At 42.9% G+C, this 24,521-nt stretch overlaps 1 pseudogene; it reads left to right on the top strand.

Annotated features, from left to right (window-relative positions):
* LOC124656205 overlaps nucleotides 1-24,521 on the top strand; it is a 76,868-nt pseudogene that overhangs the window by 30,638 nt on the left and 21,709 nt on the right.

Raw genomic sequence — 24,521 nt, 5'->3', positions numbered from 1 at the left:
TTGAGATCTATCAAAAACGAGAAATCAAATGTGATCTATCTCCTTGGACCTTTGTACAGGCGGCATAGAGGTACCCCTTTGTGACACTTGGTTGAAACATATGTTATGCAATGATAATCCATGTAAATCCAAGCTAATTAGGACAAGGTGCGAGCACTATTGGTATTCTATGCATGAGGCTTGCAACTTATAGGATGTCTTATGCATAACACATATGAATTATTACTACCGTTGACAAAATTGTTTCTATGTTTTCAAAATAAAAGCTCTAGCACAAAAATAGTAATCCATGCTTCCCTCGCGAAGGGCCATTCTTCTACTTTATGTTGAGTCAGTTTACCTACTTCTTTCTATCTTAGAAGCAAACACTTGTGTCAACTGTGTGCATTGATTCCTACATACTTGCTTATTTGCATTCATCATATTACTTTGTGTTGACAATTATCCATGAGATATACATGTTGAAGTTGAAAGCAACTCGCTGAAACTTATATCTTCCTTTGTGTTGCTTCAAAACTTTCTACTAAGAATCTATTGCTTTATGAGTTAACTCCTATGCAAGTCTTATTGATGCTTGTCTTGAAAGTACTATTCATGAAATGTCTTTGCTATATGATCAGTTGTTTAGTCATTGTCTTTACCATTGCTTCGAATCACTTCATTCATTTCATATGCTTTACAATAGTATTGATCAAGATTATGATAGCAGCATGTCACTTCAGAAATTATCCTTGTTATCGTTTACCTACTCGAGGGCGAGTAGGAACTAAGCTTGGGGATGCTTGATACGTCTCAAACGTATCTATAATTTCTTATGTTCCATGCTAGTTTTATGACAATACTCACATGTTTTATATACACTTTACATCATTTATATGCATTTTCCGGCACTAACCTATTAACGAGATGCCGAAGAGCCAGTTCCTGTTTTGTGCTGTTTTTGGTTTCAGAAATCCTACACAGGAAATATTCTCGAAATTGGACGAAACGAACGCCGAGGGTCTTATTTTTCCACGGAGTTTCCAGAAGACCGAAGAGGATACGAAGTGGGGCCACGAGGCGCCCTAACCATAGTGCGGTGCGGCCAGCATGGGGCCCGCTCCGGCCTATGGTGTGGGCCCCCCGTGCCTCCTCCGACTCTGCCATTCCGCCTACTTAAACTCTTCGTCGCGAAAACCCTATTACTGAGAGCCACGATACGGAAAAAGTTCCAGAGACGCCGCTGCCGCTAATCCCATCTCGGGGGATTCAGGAGATCGCCTCCGGCACCCTGCCGGAGAGGGGAATCATCACAGGAGGGCTCTACATCACCATGCCCGCCTCCGGACTGATGCGTGAGTAGTTCATCCTTGGACTATGGGTCCATAGCAGTAGCTAGATGGTTCTCTTCTCCTCTTGTGCTATCATGTTTAGATCTTGTGAGCTGCCTATCATGATCAAGATCGTCTATTTGTAATGCTACATGTTGTGTTTGTTGGGATCCGATGAATATTGAATACTATGTCAAGTTGATTATCAATCTATCATATATGTGTTGTTTATGTTCTTGCATGCTCTCCGTTGCTAGTAGAGGCTCTGGCCAAGTTGATACTTGTGACTCCAAGAGGGAGTATTTATGCTCGATAGTGGGTTCATGCTTCCATTGAATCTGGGACAGTGACGAGAAAGTTCTAAGGTTGTGGATGTGTTGTTGCCACTAGGGATAAAACATCAATGCTTTGTCTAAGGATATTTGTGTTGATTACATTACGCACCATACTTAATGCAATTGTCTCGTTGTTTGCAACTTAATACTTGGAAGGGGTGCGGATGCTAACCCGAAGGTGGACTTTTTAGGCATAGACGCATGCTTGGATAGCGGTCTATGTACTTTGTCGTAATGCCCTGATTAAATCTCATAGTAGTCATCATGATATGTATGTGCATTGTTATGCCCTCTCTATTTGTCAATTGCCCAACTGTAATTTTTTCACCCAACATGCTATTTCTTATTGGAGAGACACCACTAGTGAACTGTGGACCCCGGTCCATTCTTTTACATCTGAAATACAATCAACTGCAATCTCTGTTCTCTGTTGTTTTCTACAAGCAAACATCATTCTCCACACCATACGTTTAATCCTTTGTTTTCAACAAGCCGGTGAGATTGACAACCTCACCTGTTAAGTTGGGGCAAAGTATTGTGATTGTGTTGTGCAGGTTCCACGTTGGCGCCGGAATCCCTGGTGTTGCGCCGCACTACACTCCTCCACCAACAACCTTCACGTGGCCTTCATCTCCTACTGGTTCGATAACCTTGGTTTCTTACTGAGGGAAAACTTGCTGTTGTACGCATCACACCTTCCTCTTGGGGTTCCCAACAGACGTGTGTTTCACGCGCCATCAGTAACATTGGTCGTTTGACCTAAATGACATGAATCCTCGAACATGATAGTTCATATTGTGAAGGATTTTTTTGTGATGTATGCAATTCTCCAAGTTTATTTTTTTTCCTTGCAACTATGACACATTATATGATAGCACGCGAAGGTTTTCCGTTGTTTGGATCGTTTTTGAATTTTTTATGCTCATTTCAAACTACATTCAAAACAGCGGGCATGAAGATCCTTCGCTAAAGTTGCACTGGATCTCTGATGAAATAGCATGTTGTGAACCCAAAGATTTTTACAAAAAATCTTGAGCATTACATCATGTGCCTGTAGTTCAAATCTGACCGGCCTCCTGCCGATTCGGTAGGGGTTTGTCTTTTTCACGAGGGGTGGACGGAAAGGTTCCAGATACACCGGTTGGGAAATTATCCATCTTAGGTGGTCTAGTATTTTTGAAAAATGTGTTGGTACCAATGTGAAACTTTAATTTGGTGGTTGCTTCACAAAACACCCCTTTTTCGTCACCTCGAAAATGGAAAATGGCTTTTTCGCGCGATTAAAAGGAAAACTTCCTCCTGCTAAACTTGTTGGGTGTATACTAGCAGCACCCGGGCGGGAGTCCTACTTGCGGGAAGAGTTCCTCGGGAGGAGCTTCCGAATATGTCTAACACGGCCAGCCATCTAAGACATATTCAAGAAGCTCCGCCGAAAAGGCTCTTTCCTTCCAGGTCGCTGTCGTCGGATGTATACCAGCTCCCGGGAAGCTCTCTCTGCTCTCACCTCCTTTTGTACCCTGAGCTACTGGTTGTTGGGTGTATACTAGCAGCTTCCAAGTGGGACTCCTTGCCTGCGGGAAGATTTCCTCGGTGGAGCTTCCGAAGATGTCTAAGACGGCCGACCATCTAAGACATCTTCGAGAAGCTCCGCCGGAGAGGCTCTTTCCTTCCTGGTCATCGCCTCTCCTCTCTCTGCTCCTGGCCTGCTCTCTCTGCTCTCCCCGGAGGGGCTATATATAGCGGTGTACCTCCAGATAATCCCCTCCCCCCCAGATAAGGCAAACACTAGATAAGCCTCCCCCAGATTAAGCCCCCATCTTTAGCACCGGTTCCAGCCACGAACCGAGATAAAAGGGGTATATAAGCTAACCCAGCATCTCAGATAAGGCTCACTCAGATCACTTTAACTAAATTTAAACTAAAACAACGACAACGACTTTATTGAAATTTAACAAGATACATTAACTAAATTTAAACTAAAATAACGACTTCTACTAGTTCTTCCGCGCATCTGCTGCTGCCCTCCTGGCTGCCGCCTCCTGCCACAGCAGCAGCTGCAGCTCCTCCTCGTGACGACGTGATACGTCTCCGACGTATCGATAATTTCTTATGTTCCATGCCACATTATTGATGATATCTACATGTTTTATACACATTATATGTCGTATTTATGCATTTTCCGGCACTAACCTATTAACGAGATGCCGAAGAGCCGATTGCTTGTTTTCTCGCTGTTTTTGGTTTCGAAATCCTACAAAGGAAATATTCTCGGAATTGGACGAAATCAACGCCCGGGGTCCTATTTTTGCACGAAGCTTCCGGAAGACCGAGGGGAAAGGAAGTGGGGCCACGAGGGGCCGCCACAACAGGGCGGCGCGGCCAAGCCCTAGGCCGCGCGGCCCCGGCGTGTGGGGCCCTCGTGGGGCCCCCGCGTTGCCCTTCCGCCTACTTAAAGCCTTCGTCGCGAAACCCCCGGTACCGAGAGCCACGATACGGAAAACCTTACTGAGACGCCGCCGCCGCCAATCCCATCTCGGGGGATTCTGGAGATCACCTCCGGCACCCTGCCGGAGAGGGGAATCATCTCCCGGAGGACTCTTCACCGCCATGGTCGCCTCCGGAGTGATGAGTGAGTAGTTCACCCCTGGACTATGGGTCCATAGCAGTAGCTAGATGGTTGTCTTCTCCTTATGTGCTTCATTGTTGGATCTTGTGAGCTGCCTAACATGATCAAGATCATCTATCCGTAATTCTATATGTTGTGTTTGTTGGGATCCGATGGATAGAGAATACTATGTTATGTTGATTATCAATCTATTACCTATGTGTTGTTTATGATCTTGCATGCTCTCCGTTATTAGTAGAGGCTCTGGCCAAGTTTTTACTCTTAACTCCAAGAGGGAGTATTTATGCTCGATAGTGGGTTCATGCCTCCATTAAATCTGGGACGATGACGAGAAAGTTCTAAGGTTGTGGATGTGTCTGTTGCCACTAGGGATAAAACATTGATGCTATGTCCGAGGATGTAGTTATTGATTACATTACGCACCATACTTAATGCAATTATCTCGTTGTTTTGCAACTTAATACCGGAAGGGGTTCGAATGATAACTCGAAGGTGGACTTTTTAGGCATAGATGCATGCTCGGATAGCGGTCTATGTACTTTGTCGTAATGCCCAATTAAATCTCACAATACTCATCTTATCATGTATGTGCATTGTCATGCCTTCTCTATTTGTCAATTGCCCGATCGTAATTTGTTCACCCAACATGCTATTTATCTTATGGGAGAGACACCTCTAGTGAACTGTGGACCCCGGTCCTATTCTTTACATCGAATACAATCTACTGCAATATTTGTTCTTTACTATTTTCTCGCAAACAATCATCATCCACACTATACATCTAATCCTTTGTTACAGCAAGCCGGTGAGATTGACAACCTCACTCGTTTCGTTGGGGCAAAGTACTTTGGTTGTGTTGTGCAGGTTCCACGTTGGCGCCGGAATCCCCGGTGTTGCGCCGCACTACATCCCGCCACCAACAACCTTCAACGTGCTTCTTGGCTCCTCCTGGTTCGATAAACCTTGGTTTCTTTCTGAGGGAAAACTTGCTACTGTGTGCATCATACCTTCCTCTTGGGGTTCCCAACGAACGTGTGTGTTACACGCTATCAAGCTCTTTTTCTGGCGCCGTTGCCGAGGAGATCAAGACACGCTGCAAGGAGAGTCTCCACAATCCAATCTCTTTACTTTGTTTTTGTCTTGCTTTATTTTATTTACTACTTTGTTTGCTGCACTTAAACAAAACACAAAAAAAATTAGTTGCTAGTTTTACTTTATTTACTGTCTTGCTCTCCATATTAAAAACACAAAAAATTAGTTACTTGCATTTAATTTATTTTGTTATCATGTGTAGTCCTGTACTTGTTTTTATTTTCACTAGTTAGGCTTAATGGAAAACAACAAAAAAATTAGAGATCTTTATAGTATTTATCTTGAGTTAGGACATGAGGTGTTTGAAGAGAAAATTAAAAAACCTATGGAACTTTATATGCATGCTAATGGTAATGTTATTTGTATAAATGCTTTGAACACCATTGTTGCTAATGCTATGGAAGAATTTAAGCTTGGGGAAGCTAGTTGTGATATTTTTAATCCCCCAAGCATGGAGGAGAAATTTTACTTTGATGATACTTTACCTCCTATATATGATGTTTGCAATGATGAATATGATATTTTCAGTCCACCTACTATTGAGGAGAAAATTAATTATGATTACAATATACCTTCTACATATGATGATTATGGTGATGAGAATAATAATGATAGCTATCTTATTGAATTTGCTCCCACTACAACTAATAAAATTGATCATGCTTATGTGGAGAGTAATAAGTTTATGCATGTGGCTCATGACAAGAATGTTTTATGTGATACTTATATTGTTGAGTTTGTTCATGATGCTACTGAAAGTTATTATGAGAGAGGGAAATATGGTTATATGCATCTTAATAATATTAAGTTTCCCCTCTTTATGTTGAGAATCTTGAAGTTGCGCTTGTGTTGCCTTCCTATGCTTGTTGCATTGTGCTTACATGACTTGTTTATTTACAAGATTCCTTTTCATAGGAAGTGGGTTAGGCTTAAAAGTGTTTCTTATTTTCTTCTCTTTTGCTTCAACTCTTATTTCTTGCGAGAGTATCATTGAAATTACTGAGCCCATCTTAATGGCTATAAAGAAAGAACTTCTTGGGAGATAACCCATGTGTTTATTTTACTACAGTACTTTGTTTTATATTTGAGTCTTGGAAGTTGTTTACTACTGTAGCAACCTCTCCTTATCTTAGTTTTGTGTTTTGTTGTGCCAAGTAAAGTCTTTGATAGTAAGGTTCATACTAGATTTGGATTACTGCGCAGTTACAGATTTATTTGCTGTCACGAATTTCGACCTTCCTCTCTGTAGGTAGCTTAGAAAAATATGCCAATTTACGTGCGTGATCCTCAGATATGTACGCAACTTTCATTCAATTTGGGCATTTTCATTTGAGCAAGTCTGGTGCCATTTTAAAATTCTTCTTTACGAACTGTTCTGTTTTGACAGATTCTGCCTTTTATTTTGCATTGCCTCTTTTGCTATGTTGGATGAATTTCTTTGATCCATTAATGTCCAGTAGCTTTATGCAATGTCCAGAAGTGTTAAGAATGATTATGTCACCTCTGAACATGTTAATTTTTATTGTGCACTAACCCTCTAATGAGTTGTTTCGAGTTTGGTGTGGAGGAAGTTTTCAAGGATCAAGAGAGGGAAATGATGCAATATGATCAAGGAGAGTGAAAGCTCTAAGCTTGGGGATGCCCCGGTGGTTCACCCCTGCATATTCTAAGAAGACTCAAGCATGTAAGCTTGGGGATTCCCAAGGCATCCCCTTCTTCATCGACAACATCATCAGGTTCCTCCCCTGAAACTATATTTTTATTCAGTCACATCTTATGTGCTTTGCTTGGAGCGTCGGTTTGTTTTTGTTTTTGTTTTGTTTGAATAAAATGGATCCTAGCATTCATTGTGTGGGAGAGAGACATGCTCCGCTGTTGCATATGGACAAATATGGCCTTAGGCTTTACTCATAGTATTCATGGCGAAGGTTGAATCTTCTTCGTTAAATTGTTATATGGTTGGAATCGGGAAATGCTACATGTAGTAATTCTAAAATGTCTTGAATAATTTGATACTTGGCAATTGTTGTGCTCATGTTTAAGCTCTTGGATCATATACTTTGCACCCATTAATGAAGAAACACCTAGAGCTTGCTAAATTTGGTTTGCATATTTGGTCTCTCTAAAGTCTAGATAATTTCTAGTATTGAGTTTTGAACAACAAGGAAGACGGTGTAAAGTCTTATAATGTTTACAATATGTCTTTTATGTAAGTTTTGCTGCACCGGTTCATCCTTGTGTTTGTTTCAAATAACCTTGCTAGCCTAAACCTTGTATCGAGAGGGAATGCTTCTCATGCATCCAAAATCCTTGAGCCAACCACTATGCCATTTGTGTCCACCATACCTACCTACTACATGGTATTTCTCCGCCATTCCAAAGTAAATTGCTTGAGTGCTACCTTTAAATTTCCATCATTCGCCTTGCAATATATAGCTCATGGGACAAAATAGCCTTAAAAACTATTGTGGTATTGAATATGTACTTATGCACTTTATCTCTTATTAAGTTGCTTGTTGTGCGATAACCATGCTTCTGGGGACGCCATCAACTACTCTTTGTTGAATATCATGTGAGTTGCTATGCATGTCCGTCTTGTCTGAAGTAAGGGAGATCTACCACCTTAATGGTTAGAGCATGCATATTGTTAGAGAAGAACATTGGGCTGCTAACTAAAGCCATGAATCATGGTGGAAGTTTCAGTTTTGGACATATATCCTCAATCTCATATGAGAACACTAATTGTTGCCACATGCTTATGCATTAAAGAGGAGTCCATTATCTCGTTGTCCATGTTGTCCCGGTATGGATGTCTAAGTTGAGAATAATCAAAAGCGAGAAATCCAAAATGCGAGCTTTCTCCTTAGACCTTTGTACAGGCGGCATGGAGGTATCCCTTTGTGACACTTGGTTAAAACATGTGTATCGCGATGATCCGGTAGTCCAAGCTAATTAGGACAAGGTGCGGGCACTATTAGTATACTATGCATGAGGCTTGCAACTTGTAAGATATAATTTACATAATACATATGCTTTATTACTACCGTTGACAAAATTGTTTCATGTTTTCAAAATAAAAGCTCTAGCACAAATATAGCAATCGATGCTTTCCTCTTTGAAGGACCTTTCTTTTACTTTTATGTTGAGTCAGTTCATCTATTTCTCTCCACCTCAAGAAGCAAACACTTGTGTGAACTGTGCATTGATTCCTACATACTTGCATATTGCACTTGTTATATTACTCTATGTTGACAATATCCATGAGATATACATGTTATAAGTTGAAAGCAACCGCTAAAACTTAATCTTCCTTTGTGTTGCTTCAATACCTTTACTTTGATTTATTGCTTTATGAGTTAACTCTTATGCAAGACTTATTGATGCTTGTCTTGAAGTACTATTCATGAAAAGTCTTTGCTTTATGATTCATTTGTTTACTCATGTCATTACCATTGTTTTGATCGCTGCATTCATTACATATGCTTACAATAGTATGATCAAGTTTATGATGGCATGTCACTCCGAAATTATCTTTGTTATCGTTTACCCGCTCGGGACGAGCAGAACTAAGCTTGGCGATGCTGATACGTCTCCGACGTATCGATAATTTCTTATGTTCCATGCCACATTATTGATGATATCTACATGTTTTATACACATTATATGTCATATTTATGCATTTTCCGGCACTAACCTATTAACGAGATGCCGAAGAGCCGCTGTCTGTTTTCTCGCTGTTTTTGGTTTCGGAAATCCTACAAAGGAAATATTCTCGGAATTGGACGAAATCAACGCCCGGGGTCCTATTTTTGCACGAAGCTTCCGGAAGACCGAGGGGAAAGGAAGTGGGGCCACGAGGCGCCGCCACAACAGGGCGGCGCGGCCAAGCCCTAGGCCGCGCGGCCACGGCGTGTGGGGCCCTCGTGTGGCCCCCGCGTTGCCCTTCCGCCTACTTAAAGCCTTCGTCGCGAAACCCCCGATACCGAGAGCCACGATACGGAAAACCTTACTAAGACGCCGCCGCCGCCAATCCCATCTCGGGGATTCTAGAGATCACCTCCGGCACCCTGCCGGAGAGGGGAATCATCTCCCGGAGGACTCTTCACCGCCATGGTCGCCTCCGGAGTGATGAGTGAGTAGTTCACCCCTGGACTATGGGTCCATAGCAGTAGCTAGATGGTTGTCTTCTCCTTATGTGCTTCATTGTTGGATCTTGTGAGCTGCCTAACATGATCAAGATCATCTATCCGTAATTCTATATGTTGTGTTTGTCGGGATCCGATGGATAGAGAATACTATGTTATGTTGATTATCAATCTATTACCTATGTGTTGTTTATGATCTTGCATGCTCTCCGTTATTAGTAGAGGCTCTGGCCAAGTTTTTACTCTTAACTCCAAGAGGGAGTATTTATGCTCGATAGTGGGTTCATGCCTCCATTAAATCTGGGACAAGTGATGGAAAGTTCTAAGGTTGTGGATGTGCTGTTGCCACTAGGGATAAAACATTGATGCTATGTCCGAGGATGTAGTTATTGATTACATTACGCACCATACTTAATGCAATTGTCCGTTGTTTTGCAACTTAATACCTGGAAGGGGTTCGGATGATAACTCGAAGGTGGACATTTTAGGCATAGATGCATGCTGGATAGCGGTCTATGTACTTTGTCGTAATGCCCAATTAAATCTCACAATACTCATCGTATCATGTATGTGCATTGTCATGCCCTCTCTATTTGTCAATTGCCTGACTGTAATTTGTTCACCCAACATGCTATTTATCTTATGGGAGAGACACCTCTAGTGAACTGTGGACCCCGGTCCTATTCTTTACATAGAATACAATCTACTGCAATATTTGTTCTTTACTATTTTCTGCAAACAATCATCATCCACACTATACATCTAATCCTTTGTTACAGCAAGCCGGTGAGATTGACAACCTCACTGTTTCGTTGGGGCAAAGTACTTTGGTTGTGTTGTGCAGGTTCCACGTTGGCGCCGGAATCCCTGGTGTTGCGCCGCACTACATCCCGCCACCAACAACCTTCAACGTGCTTCTTGGCTCCTCCTCGTTCGATAAACCTTGGTTTCTTTCTGAGGGAAAACTTGCTACTCGTGTGCATCATACCTTCCTCTTGGGGTTCCCAACGAACGTCCGTGTTACACGCCATCAAGCTCTTTTTCCGGCGCCGTTGCCGGGAGATCAAGACACGCTCGCAAGGGGAGTCTCCACAATCCAATCTCTTTACTTTGTTTTTGTCTTGCTTTATTTTATTTACTACTTTGTTTGCTGCACTTAAACAAAACACAAAAAAATTAGTTGCTAGTTTTACTTTATTTACTGTCTTGCTCTCCATATTAAACACACAAAAAATTAGTTACTTGCATTTAATTTATTTTGTTATCATGTCTAGTCCTGTACTTGTTTTTATTTTCACTAGTTAGGCTTAATGGAAAACAACAAAAAAATTAGAGATCTTTATAGTATTTATCTTGAGTTAGGACATGAGGTGTTTGAAGAGAAAATTAAAAAATCTATGGAACTTTATATGCATGCTAATGGTAATGTTATTTGTATAAATGCTTTGAACACCATTGTTGCTAATGCTATGGAAGAATTTAAGCTTGGGGAAGCTAGTTGTGATATTTTTAATCCCCCAAGCATGGAGGAGAAATTTTACTTTGATGATACTTTACCTCCTATATATGATGTTTGCAATGATGAATATGATATTTTCAGTCCACCTACTATTGAGGAGAAAATTAATTATGATTACAATATACCTTCTACATATGATGATTATGGTGATGAGAATAATAATGATAGCTATCTTATTGAATTTGCTCCCACTACAACTAATAAAATTGATCATGCTTATGTGGAGAGTAATAAGTTTATGCATGTGGCTCATGACAAGAATGTTTTATGTGATACTTATATTGTTGAGTTTGTTCATGATGCTACTGAAAGTTATTATGAGAGAGGGAAACATGGTTATATGCATCTTAATAATATTAAGTTTCCCCTCTTTATGTTGAGAATCTTGAAGTTGCGCTTGTGTTGCCTTCCTATGCTTGTTGCATTGTGCTTACATGACTTGTTTATTTACAAGATTCCTTTTCATAGGAAGTGGGTTAGGCTTAAAAGTGTTTCTTATTTTCTTCTCTTTTGCTTCAACTCTTATTTCTTGCGATAGTATCATTGAAATTACTGAGCCCATCTTAATGGCTATAAAGAAAGAACTTCTTGGGAGATAACCCATGTGTTTATTTTACTACAGTACTTTGTTTTATATTTGAGTCTTGAAAGTTGTTTACTACTGTAGCAACCTCTCCTTATCTTAGTTTTGTGTTTTGTTGTGCCAAGTAAAGTCTTTGATAGTAAGGTTCATACTAGATTTGGATTACTCAGCGCGATTGCTGATTTCTTTGTCTGTCACGAATTTCGACCTGCCTCTCTCGTAGGTAGCTCAGAAAAATATACCAATTTACGTGCGTGATCCTCAGATATGTACGCAACTTTCATTAAATTTGGGCATTTTCATTTGAGCAAGTCTGGTGCCATTTTAAAATTCGTCTTTACGAACTGTTCTGTTTTGACAGATTCTGCCTTTTATTTCGCATTACCTCTTTTGCTATGTTGGATGAATTTTTTTGATCCATTAATGTCCAGTAGCTTTATGCAATGTCCAGAAGTGTTAAGAATGATTATGTCACCTCTCGAACATGTTAATTTTTATTGTGCACTAACCCTCTAATGAGTTGTTTCGAGTTTGGTGTGGAGGAAGTTTTCAAGGATCAAGAGAGGGAAATGATGCAATATGATCAAGGAGAGTGAAAGCTCTAAGCTTGGGGATGCCCCGGTGGTTCACCCCTGCATATTCTAAGAAGACTCAAGCGTCTAAGCTTGGGGATTCCCAAGGCATCCCCTTCTTCATCGACAACATCATCGAGTTCCTCCCCTGAAACTATATTTTTATTCAGTCACATCTTATGTGCTTTGCTTGGAGCGTCGGTTTGTTTTTGTTTTTGTTTTGTTTGAATAAAATGGATCCTAGCATTCATTGTGTGGGAGAGAGACACACTCCGCTGTTGCATATAGACAAATATGGCCTTAGGCTTTACTCATAGTATTCATGGCGAAGGTTGAATCTTCTTCGTTAAATTGTTATATGGTTGGAATCGGGAAATGCTACATGTAGTAATTCTAAAATGTCTTGAATAATTTGATACTTGGCAATTGTTGTGCTCATGTTTAAGCTCTTGCATCATATACTTTGCACCCATTAATGAAGAAACACCTAGAGCTTGCTAAATTTGGTTTGCATATTTGGTCTCTCTAAAGTCTAGATAATTTCTAGTATTGAGTTTTGAACAACAAGGAAGACGGTGTAAAGTCTTATAATGTTTACAATATGTCTTTTATGTAAGTTTTGTTGCACCGGTTCATCCTTGTGTTTGTTTCAAATAACCTTGCTAGCCTAAACCTTGTATCGAGAGGGAATACTTCTCATGCATCCAAAATCCTTGAGCCAACCACTATGCCATTTGTGTCCACCATACCTACCTACTACACGGTATTTCTCCGCCATTCCAAATACCTGAAGGTGGACTTTTTAGGCATAGATGCATGCTGGATAGCGGTCTATGTACTTTGTCGTAATGCCCAATTAAATCTCACAATACTCATCGTATCATGTATGTGCATTGTCATGCCCTCTCTATTTGTCAATTGCCTCGACCGTAATTTGTTCACCCAACATGCTATTTATCTTATGGGAGAGACACCTCTAGTGAACTGTGGACCCCGGTCCTATTCTTTACATCGAATACAATCTATCGCAATATTTGTTCTTTACTATTTTCTCGCAAACAATCATCATCCACACTATACATCTAATCCTTTGTTACAGCAAGCCGGTGAGATTGACAACCTCACCGTTTCGTTGGGGCAAAGTACTTTGGTTGTGTTGTGCATGTTCCACGTTGGCGCCGGAATCCCCGGTGTTGCGCCGCACTACATCCCGCCACCAACAACCTTCAACGTGCTTCTTGGCTCCTCCTGGTTCGATAAACCTTGGTTTCTTTCTGAGGGAAAACTTGCTACTGTGTGCATCATACCTTCCTCTTGGGGTTCCGAACGAACATGTGTGTTACACGCCATCACGACGCTTATGCATCTCCTCACTATCCAGATCCTGCCCATGCCGCAGCTTATGCAGCTCTTGGAGACTCTGCCTCTCAAATGCTTGTATGGTAGCCGCTAGCGCCACCTCCTCCCACTCCTCTATCTCCGCGAGCTGCGGGTCCACCTCATCCACTGCTGCCCTTCTGGTTGCCGCCTCCTGCCGCAGCAGCTGCTGCAGCTCCTTCCAATCCTCTATCTTCGTGAGCTGCGGGTCCACCTCCACCGGCGGCGGGTGTGGCTTTGGGGGCATTGTGAAATGAGGTAGGGTTCGGTGAGTGAAGTGGGAGACAGGGACGTACTATTTATAGAGGGCGTGTAGGCGGGAAATCTCCGCGCAGCGCGTTGTGGTGGGAAAATATCCCGCGTGGCGACGTGGCGGGAACCTATCCCGCGCGGCCGGAACCAATGAAAGAGAAAAAAAGCGAGAAACAATGAAACACAAAAAAGTTCTGAAAATTTGACCTTTAGCACCGGTTGGTGGCTGGAACTGGTGCTAAAGGGTGGGCTGCCCTTTAGCACCGGTTCCAGCCACGAACCGGTGCTAAAGGGTAGACCTTTAGCACCGGTTGGTGGCTGGAACTGGTGCTAAATGGTCTTTAGCACTGGTTCCAGCAACGAACCGGTGCAAAAGGTCCATCCCCTTAAATACGCGCGCCCCTCCTCCTTCTTCCCTAGATCACCAGAAAAACTGCTAAGGACCAAAATCGCGCGAGGACAAACTTGACACCGGCAGGCTCCCAAAATTTCGAGCGCCGCTGCCGTCCGTCCCGCTGCTGCGCCGTCCGCCCGCGCCGCCCGTCTGCCGCCCGGGTCCTCTCCCGCGCGGCCCGGCCCTTCTCCTCTTCTCCACCCGCGGGCCGCCGGCCCGCCGCTCTCCATCGATGGTCGCCGCCGGCCGCACGACGCCGCCGCCCCACGCACGACGCCACCCCCACTAGTCGACGCCGCCGCCACCGCCTCCTCCGCCGGCAAGATGAGGCGCCGGCCCCGACCACACACCTCTTTTTTTTACTTTTAATTTGTTATTTATTTGTTAGTGTGTATATTGTTAGTATAATTTTTAGTATATTGTTAGTATAGTTAGGTTTTTTTATTTAGTTAGAATTTTTTTGTATAAAAGTAGTAGTATTAGTTAGTTAGAAAATTTAGTTAGAAATAATAGTTAGAAAAATTTTGTTAGGTAAAAAGTAGTGAAATTTATATAAAATTAGTGGTATTAGTTATAAAAATTAGTTAGAAATATTAATTACAAATATTAGTTAGAAAAATTAGTTAGAAGTATTTGTTAGATAAAAATTTATATGTTAGAAAAAAGTAGTGAAAATTATAGTTAGAAATTTTTTGTTTGATAAAAAGTAGTGAAATTTATATAAATTTAAGGGTATTAGTTAGAAAAAATAGTTAGAAATATTTGTTAGATAAAAATGTATACGTTAGAAAAAGTAGTGAAAATTAGTAATATTTGTTAGTAATATATATTCATAAGTTATTCAAATTCAATATTATGTTTTTTTAATTATGTTACTACATATATTATTTAGTTTGCATAGCTACGAATCAGCGCCAGCCGCGTCGTGGACCTGGGACCGTTCTGGACCAGATGCTGCTAATGGGGGAGGTCCGGGACTGGCTCCGCGGGGGTGGCACTGGAAGGTGTTATCTTCGGGGGCGCGCACCTTGGTGCGGAATCCGAGTCCCGTCGTTGACCTGGATATTCTCTAGTGGAGGTCACGTGGGCCACCATCGTTTCAGAGGGAGCCGGCCCCGCAGGAGGTGGTAGCTCAGCGCATTAGAGAGGAGGACGAGCATGTTCGCCGTTACCTGTATGCGTTAGACACCATGTATAGAAGCGGATGGTTAGTTATGCAGGGATCTCACATTAGCTATGATCTTGTTATTGTTCCGTGGCTTTGGGTGTTCAGCCGGCGCGGCTCAGGACCCGGTCGGCGCCGTTGAGAGGTTCTAGTGATGTATTAGGGTTAAATAAACCGATCGAGCTATATGTGTAACTCCAATCTTTGATTATGTATTGAGCATTATCCTTAATTAGTACTTATATATATCTGTAACTCTAATATTTGATCATGTTTTGAGCATTATCCTTAATTACTGCTTTGTTTTGTTTATAGCATTAGAATAACTTGTAAGTCTTTGCGGAAACTATGGAACGGGACCTAGAAAAGGAATACATCATCGATGACATTATCCGTGATGATGACGATATCACCTCTCTTTATCTGAACCAATCCGGCGAGGGAGACGAGCAAAACCGTGGAGATGGCTCCGGTGAGGGAGATGAGCAAGACCACTATGGAGATGGCTCCAGTGAGGGAGAAGGCGACGAATCCGATGAGGGAGAAGCTGATGGCGCCGAGGTATATTTATATTAATTAACTAAGCCTCCAGATTTGTGCATATACATATATAACGTTGTTTCTTCTTTTAGACCTCCCGATCAACAAAATCTACTGGAAGTAAATGAGGCGCAGCCAGAAACATGCAAGACCATGAAAGGTGCACCATCACGGAAATCGCTGAAGATGGCGAACCGATTGCTCCCAAGGCTCACGCAAAAAAATTGTAAGTCAATGCGGAGTTATTGTTAGGGACACCATCCCGATCACCACTCAAGAATGGAAGAAACCTGCAAATAATGCGGAAGGAGTTACTTATGTCGACACGAGATCCAAAATTCTGATGTTTAGGAAGCTTCTGGTAAATTTCATCTTACCGGAGCCAACTGACTCTGAACGTGAGAATGATAGGCTAGACCATGAGGATCCCGAGCTGAATATCTTACATCTAAGAGTCAAGAAGTGGGCTCTTAAGAAGATGGCAACACAGTTCAATGGCTACAAGAAGAAATTGGACAACTTATTTGTCAAGGAAAAAAGACTCCGAATTTCAATGGCCCCTATGAGAAGATAGAAGACCACTGGGAGGAATTTGTGAAGTACAAGACATCAGAGAGGGAAAAGAAAAGGTCAGCCACCAATAAGAAAAATGCTGCTAATAAGATATACTTCCATACCATGGGGCAAGGAGGCTACAAGGCTAGTAGGCCTAAGTGGAAGAAATGGGAGAATGAACTAATTGGTAATGGGATCCAGCCAGAGGTAGTGAAATGGAACCAGCGGTCAAGGGATTGGTTTTACGCGCATGGGGGGCACGTTGAACTCACAAGGTAAATGTATATATACACCAAGACATAAGGGAAACCCACTTCCCATCGAAGCCTTTAGAAATGTTGCAAAGGAAGTTGAAGAGGGGAAGTTCCATCCCGAAAGAGAGAAGGACGAGCTCGCACGTGCGCTTGGGAATCCTGAACACCCAGGACGAACACGAACCATACCAAGTTCCAACCCGTGGTGTATTGGGTTTCCTGCAGAAACGAAGACATATCCCGATAGAAGCCGTCAGAGGAAAATGACGTGGTTCAAGAACGCGTTTCTAAGCTAGAGGAGCAAGTGAGGCAGATAATGTCAACCTCCCAAATGGTCACCCAACCTTAAGCTAATCCGCAGATAGAAGAAGCTGCATTCGATGCTAGCGGCCAGGGATCTCAACGGAAAAGCACCGTGGCTTCCATGTAGCTGTCGGGTGATGATGCAGATGTGGATCCGCAGATGGCTCCTCGCTACCTTGTGGATCATATCACAAAGTTGACACCTTGTGAGCTACATATCAAAGTGATGGGCTACTTATCGCTCAAGGCGGCGATCGGCTATGTCTTACCGCCAGTACCTGATCAAAGATGCCACTGGGGATCGGTTCCACATGGCTACGCTGTTGCTGGGGTGGATCAAGTTATGGATGGGTATGGGCCGCTGAAGCTTGACCATCCTGCCAGTGGAGGGGATTTGCTAGAGCTGGGAGAAGCCAAGAAATCTACAGTTCTATGGCGAAAGGAATTCATTGTGATTCTGGGTTGGACAGCGCCAACAAGGTCTCCACCGAGCCAGCATTCTCCACCGATTCAGCCGTCTCCAATGCGTCAGCTGTCTCCTTCGCGCCAGCCTACTCCGCCGCCGCGTGAGCCTTCTCCGCCGCCGCAGCCCATCACTAAGTCTAAGAGCAAAAAGTGGAGCGCTCCGGCAATGAGTCGTAAACGATCACCAAAACGCCGACAAGAGCCCCTCCCAAGAGTACCTAAGGTTCCTCCCAAGAGACCTTACGACTATACAGAAGAGGAAAGTGACAAGATCGCAAAGGACAAGTACATGAAATCCATGTTTGGCAAGAAAAAGCCCCAGCCTGAGCCCGAGCCGCCTATATCTAGGGAAAAAAAGTTGAAAATGCTGAAATACCTTCATCAACCTGAGCCAAGTCTTTCATCAAACTATGATTGCTCTATTCGCAAGTCAAATGTGGTAGCAAAAGAGAGGTGGGAAAAAATTAAGGTAGAAGGGAAACCAATTCCCCATCTTGGAAACCAGAAAAACTCGTGCCCCCCGCTCCAAGAGTATCCCGATGTCCTACAGTGCCTTGATCCGACGCTGGTAGCACTATACAAAGAGGAGGAAGATGCGGCCGATATGAGTATTCCTAAGTACTTAAGCCACATCGAATTCGTGCACACAGATGATGTCCAAATAGCATACCAGTACCAGTACGGGCAACCTCTTGTCAGATCTGAGGAGTTGTCTTATCTATCAACACAACTGCGAAGAATGCATAAGTGGTACTTGGATGCATGTGAGTACGGTCAGAACTAGATCATGATGGCAATCAAATATGAGCACTACGGGCGAAATGACGTGATAAACATTGAATTTTCTGTATTATTTCAGTTATTCAATCAAGACATCCTCGACAAATCTATCATGAGTGTCTATTATCTATAAGTATTATTTATGTAATTAAGTCTCTACCGCGGCTCGTCCATTGCATGCATATAACTATACTCACTATATTATGCAGAATGAAGATCCGCGAATGCCGACTTGGGCAAATCTATGACATTAGGTTCGTTGACCCTTATACCGTGAATGAGTATGTTGTCAACCGCTTTCCCAACGACACGGAGGATAACTTGGTATATGCCTTAAGGAAATACTCATACAAAAGGAAAATACTATTTTCTTACAACTTCGTGTGAGTGTTACTGTCTTCACACACTAAATATTTTTCGCTTTCTTCATGTGTTAAGTGTAATTGATGAGTTATGCATATGTCCGCAGGTTTCACTATATCCTGCTAGTCATTGAACCTGACGCCGGAGTAGTAGAAGTCATGGACTCGAAAAGTAAACCCCTTGCGGCGTGGGGGGACATGGCTGATATGCTCCAGAGGGCTTGAAAATGGTTCACCAACAAGGCTCCGGGTTTTTAGAAAAAAGAGCTTGAAATTAGACCTGTACCGGTAAGTACTACTAGCTAGGCCGCGCATCTCTTTGATTCTCGTTTCAGTACCATTATTACCATCCTCGATTATTTTTTTTGATTGAACTTTGTTCACGTAAAGTGCTCGAGGCAAGAGGACGACAATAATTTATGCGGGTTCTACGTTTACGAGTTCATTCACCAGACATCCCACCAGGGGCCAAAATTTTAGATCAATTTGAAGTATGTAAACAACATTCATAACTTTATTTTATCACCTTGTGCTTCATTCACATACATATATATACTGACCACTTTCTTGAAATTATTAGATCCAACAGTTGCGGAACGGTCTTCTAGCAACCGAACGTGTACGTGCAATTTAAGAAGAACTGGCGGGATTCTTACTTGGGCAAGTCATAGCTCCAGACGGAGCATACTATCACACCCCCCCCCCCCCCCCCAATTTTGGATAGAAATTATTTTGGAAGTTGATGTAGACATATATGCACGAACGTGTGTGACTTCAATCAATATATTCATAACGTTTTTATGTAATATAATGGTTTCCTATATATATATGTGTGCATTATAACGTGTTTCAAATGGAGGCAGTGGCAACGTTCTGGTGAAATTCTATGCCACGGCAGAGAGTCTACCGCGGCATCATTTTAGTGTAATTCTCTGCCACGGCACAGTCTGCCGCAGCAGCGTTTTAGTGCAATTCCCTGCCGCGGCAGGGAAGGGCCCCAAAACGCTGCCGCGGCCGGTGCTAAAGGTCCTCCGCCCGGGCGCTCTTCTGCGGGCCACGTGGTGGCCTTTAGCACCGGTTCGCAACTGAACCGGTGCTAAATGGGGGGTCTTTGTTGGAGATATGCCCAAGAGGCAATAATAAAAGTGGTTATTATATATATATATATATATCTTTATGTTTATGATAAATGTTTATATACCATGCTATAATTGTATTAACCGAAACATTAGTACATGTGTGATATGTAGACAACAAGAAGTCCCTAGTATGCCTCTTAAACTAGCTTGTTGATTAATGGATGATTAGTTTCATAATCATGAACATTGGATGTTATTAATAACAAGGTTATATCATTATATGAATGATGTAATGGACACACCCAATTAAGCGTAGCATAAGATCTCGTCATTAAGTTATTTGCTATAAGCTTTCGATACATAGTTACCTAGTCCTTATGACCATGAGATCATGTAAATCACTTATACCGGAAAGGTACTTTGATTACACCAAACGCCACCGCGTAAATGGGTGGTTATAAAGGTGGGATTAAGTATCCGGAAAGTATGAGTTGAGGCATATGGATCAACAGTAGGATTTGTCCATCCCGATGACGGATAGATATACTCTGGGCCCTCTCGGTGGAATGTTGTCTAAATGTCTTGCAAGCATATGAATAAGTTCATAAGAGACCACATACCACGGTACGAATAAAGAGTACTTGTCAGGAGACGAGGTTGAACAAGGTATAGAGTGATACCGAAGATCAAACCTCGGACAAGTAAAATATCGCGTGACAAAGGGAATTGGTATTGTATGTGAATGGTTCATTCGATCACTAAAGTCATCATTGAATATGTGGGAGCCATTATGGATCTCCAGATCCCGCTATTGGTTATTGGTCGGAGTGAGTACTCAACCATGTCCGCATAGTTCGCGAACTATAGGGTGACACACTTAAAGTTGGATGTTGAAATGGTAGAACTTGAATATGGAATGGAGTTCGAATATTTGTTCGGAGTCCCGGATGAGATCCCGGACATCACGAGGAGTTCCGGAATGGTCCGGAGAATAAGATTCATATATAGGATGTCATTTTATGTGAATTAAAATGATGCGGAAGGTTCTATGGAAGGTTCTAGAAGGTTCTAGAAAAGTCCGGAAGAAACCACCAAGGAAGGTGGAGTCCCCCTCCATGACCGGCCAACCCTAGTGGGGGAGGAGTCCCAAGTGGACTCCCCCTATGGGGGCCGGCCACCCCCCCCACATGGAAGGGGGGAATCCCACCCAAGTGGGATTCCCACCTTGGGTAGGTTTCCCTATCACATGGAAGGTTTTGGGTTCGGGTCTTATTCGGAGACTTTTAGTCCCACACTTGGGGCTTCCACCTATATAATGAGGGGCCAAGGGGAGGGGGCCGGCCACCCCATGACCACAACCTGGCCGCCCCCCTTGAGTGGCCGGCCACCCCCCCCAAACCCTAGCCGCCCCCCCTCCTCCATAGCTCCCGCGTGCTTTAGCGAAGCTCCGCCGGAGTTCTCCACCGCCACCGACACCACGCCGTCGTGCTGTCGGATTCAAGAGGAGCTACTACTTCCGCTGCCCGCTGGAACGGGAGGTGGACGTCGTCTTCATCAACAACCGAACGTGTGACCGAGTACGGAGGTGCTGCCCGTTCGTGGCGCCGTGATCAAGATCTTCTACGCGCTTTTGCAAGCGGCAAGTGATCGTCTACCGCAGCAACAAGAGCCTCATCTTGTAGGCTTTGGAATCTCTTCAAGGGTGAGACTCGATAATCCCCTCGTTGCTACCGTCTTCTAGATTGCATCTTGGCTTGGATTTCGTGTTCGCGGTAGGAAATTTTTTGTTTTCTATGCTACGTTATCCTACAGTGGTATCAGAGCCGTGTCTATGCATAGATGGTTGCACGAGTAGAACACAATGGTTTGTGGGCGTTGATGCTTTTGTTATCTTTAGTTTGAGTACTTTGCATCTTTGTGGCATAGTGAGATGAAGCGGCTCGGGCTAACTTTACATGACCGCGTTCATGAGATTTGCTCCACGCTCGACATGCAACTTGTATTGCATAAGTGGCTTTGCGGGTGTCTGTCTCTCCTACTATAGTGAAGATTCAATTTACTCTTCTATTGACAACACTAGTATCACCGTTGTGGTTCATGTTCGTAGGTAGATTGGATCTTACTTGAAAACCCTAAACCACATAAAATATGCAAACCAAATTAGAGAACGTCTAACTTGTTTTTGCAGGGTTTGGTGATGTGATATGGCCATAATGTGATGATGACTATGTATGAGATGATCATTATTGTATTGTGACAACCGGCAGGAGCCTTATGGTTGTCTTTAAATTTCATGTTGAGTAGTATTTCAAAGTAGTTGTAATAGTTGCTACATGGAGGACAATCATGAAGACGGCGCCATTGACCTTGGTGCTTCGCCGACGATGATGGAGATCATGCCCGTTGATGATGGAGATCATGTCCGTGCTTTGGAGATGAAGATCAAAGGCGCAAAGACAAAAGGGCCATATCATATCACATATGAACTGCATGTGATGTTAATCCTTTTATGCATCTTATTTTGCTTAGATCGCGACGGTAGCATTATAAGATGATCCCTCTCACTAAAATCTCAAGATAATAAAGTGTTCATCCTTAGTAGCACCGTTGCCAAGACTTGTCGTTTCGAAGCATCTCGTGATGATCGGGTGTGATAGAATCAACAAGTGCATACAACGGGTGCAAGCCAGTTTTGCACATGCGGATACTAAGGTGGCCTTGACGAGCCTAGCATGTACAGACATGGTCTCGAAACACGTGATACCGAAAGGTAGAGCATGAATCATATGATTGATATGATGAACACTTTGAGTGTTCGCCATTGAAGTTACATCTTGTCTCGTGATGATCGGACTTGGTGTGGTGAATTTGGTTCGTGTGATCCCTAAGACAATGCGAGGGATATTGTTTTGAGTGGGAGTTCACCTAGTTTTTAATTATATTGAATTAAAATTTGAACTCAATTTGTCATAAACATTAGTCTAAACTATTGCAAATATGTTGTAGATATGGCGTCCCCAATCAATTTTAACCAGTTCCTAGAGAAAGAAAAGCTTAAGAGCAACGGTAGCAACTTCACCGACTGGTTCCGTCATGTGAGGATCTTCCTCAATGGCGGAAATCTGCAATATGTGCTTGATGCACCGCTAGGTGACCCTCCTGCAGAAACTGAAACCGATGAAGTAAAAACTGTTTACGAGACTCGAAAAACTTGGTACTCTCAAGTTCAGTGTGCCATCTTATGCAGTCTGGAAGCCGATCTTCAAAAACGTTTTGAGCACCACGATCCACATGAGTTAATCAATGAGTTGAAGACTATATTTGAGACTCATGCGGCCGCGGAATGCTATGAAGCATCGAAACACTTCTTCAGCTGCATGATGGAAGAAGGCAGCTCCATTAGTGAGCACATGCTCGCCATGACCGGGCATGCGAAGAAACTCGTTGACTTGGGAATAGTGATTCCTAATAGACTCGGGATTAATCGTGTCCTTCAATCACCGCCACCTAGTTACAAGAACTTTGTGATGAACTACAATATGCGTAACATGAACAAAGAGTTACCCGAACTCTTCTCCATGCTGAAATCTGCTGAGATTGAGATCAAGAAAGAGCACCAAGTGTTGATGGTCAACAAGACCACCAGTTCAAGAAACAGGGCAAGTCTAAGGGAAAATTCAAGAAGGGTGGCAAGAAAGCTGCCACACCTCCCGTGAAACCTAAGACCGGCCCTAAGCCCGATGCTGAGTGCTATTACTGCAAGGAGAAGGGACACTGGAAGTGTAATTGCTCCAAGTATTTGGCGGATCTGAAGAGCGGCCTTGTCAAGAAGACGAAAGAAGGTATATCTGATATACATGTTATAGATGTTTATCTTACTGGTTCTTGTACTAGTACCTGGGTATTTGATACTGGTTCGGTTGCTCATATTTGTAATTCGAAACAGGGACTAAAAAATAAACGAAGACTACTAAAAGATGAAGTGACCATGCGCGTTGGAAATGGATCCAAAGTCGATGTGATCGCTGTCGGCACACTTCCTCTACATCTACCTTCGGGATTAGTTTTAAGCCTCAATAATTGTTATTTTGTACCCGCGTTGAGCATGAATATTATATCTGGATCTTGTTTAATGCAAGATGGTTATTCATTCAAGTCTGAGAATAATAGTTGTTCTATTTTTATGAATAATATCTTTTATGGTCGAGCACCTGAAAAGAATGACTTATTTCTGTTAGATCTCGATTGTAGTGATACACATATACATAACATTGATGCTAAGCGAATTAAATTGAATGATAATTCTACTTATATGTGGCACTGTCGTCTGATACGTCTCCGACGTATCGATAATTTCTTATGTTCCATGCCACATTATTGATGATATCTACATGTTTTATGCACACTTTATGTCATATTCGTGCATTTTCTGGAACTAACCTATTAACGAGATGCCGAAGAGCCAGTTGCTGTTTTCTGCTGTTTTTGGTTTCAGAAATCCTAGTAAAGAAATATTCTCGGAATTGGACGAAATCAACGCCCAGGGTCCTATTTTGCCATGAAGCTTCCAGAAGACCGAAGGAGAGTCGAAGTGGGGCCACGAGGTGGCCAGACACCGTGGCGGCGCGGCCCGTGCCCCGGCCGCGCCGACCTATGGTGTGGGCCCCTCGTGCCGCCTCTTTACCTCGCCCTTCCGCCTACAAATAGCCTTCGTCGCGAAACCCCCAGCACCGAGAGCCACGATACGGAAAACCTCACCGAGACGCCGCCGCCGCCAATCCCATCTCGGGGATTCTGGAGATCTCCTCCGGCA

This window comes from Lolium rigidum, chromosome 1 (assembly GCF_022539505.1).
Source record: "Lolium rigidum isolate FL_2022 chromosome 1, APGP_CSIRO_Lrig_0.1, whole genome shotgun sequence".
Lineage (NCBI taxonomy): Eukaryota > Viridiplantae > Streptophyta > Magnoliopsida > Poales > Poaceae > Lolium > Lolium rigidum.
The sequence above is the reverse complement of the archived record's forward strand: the minus strand, read 5'-3'. Positions and strand labels throughout refer to the sequence as shown.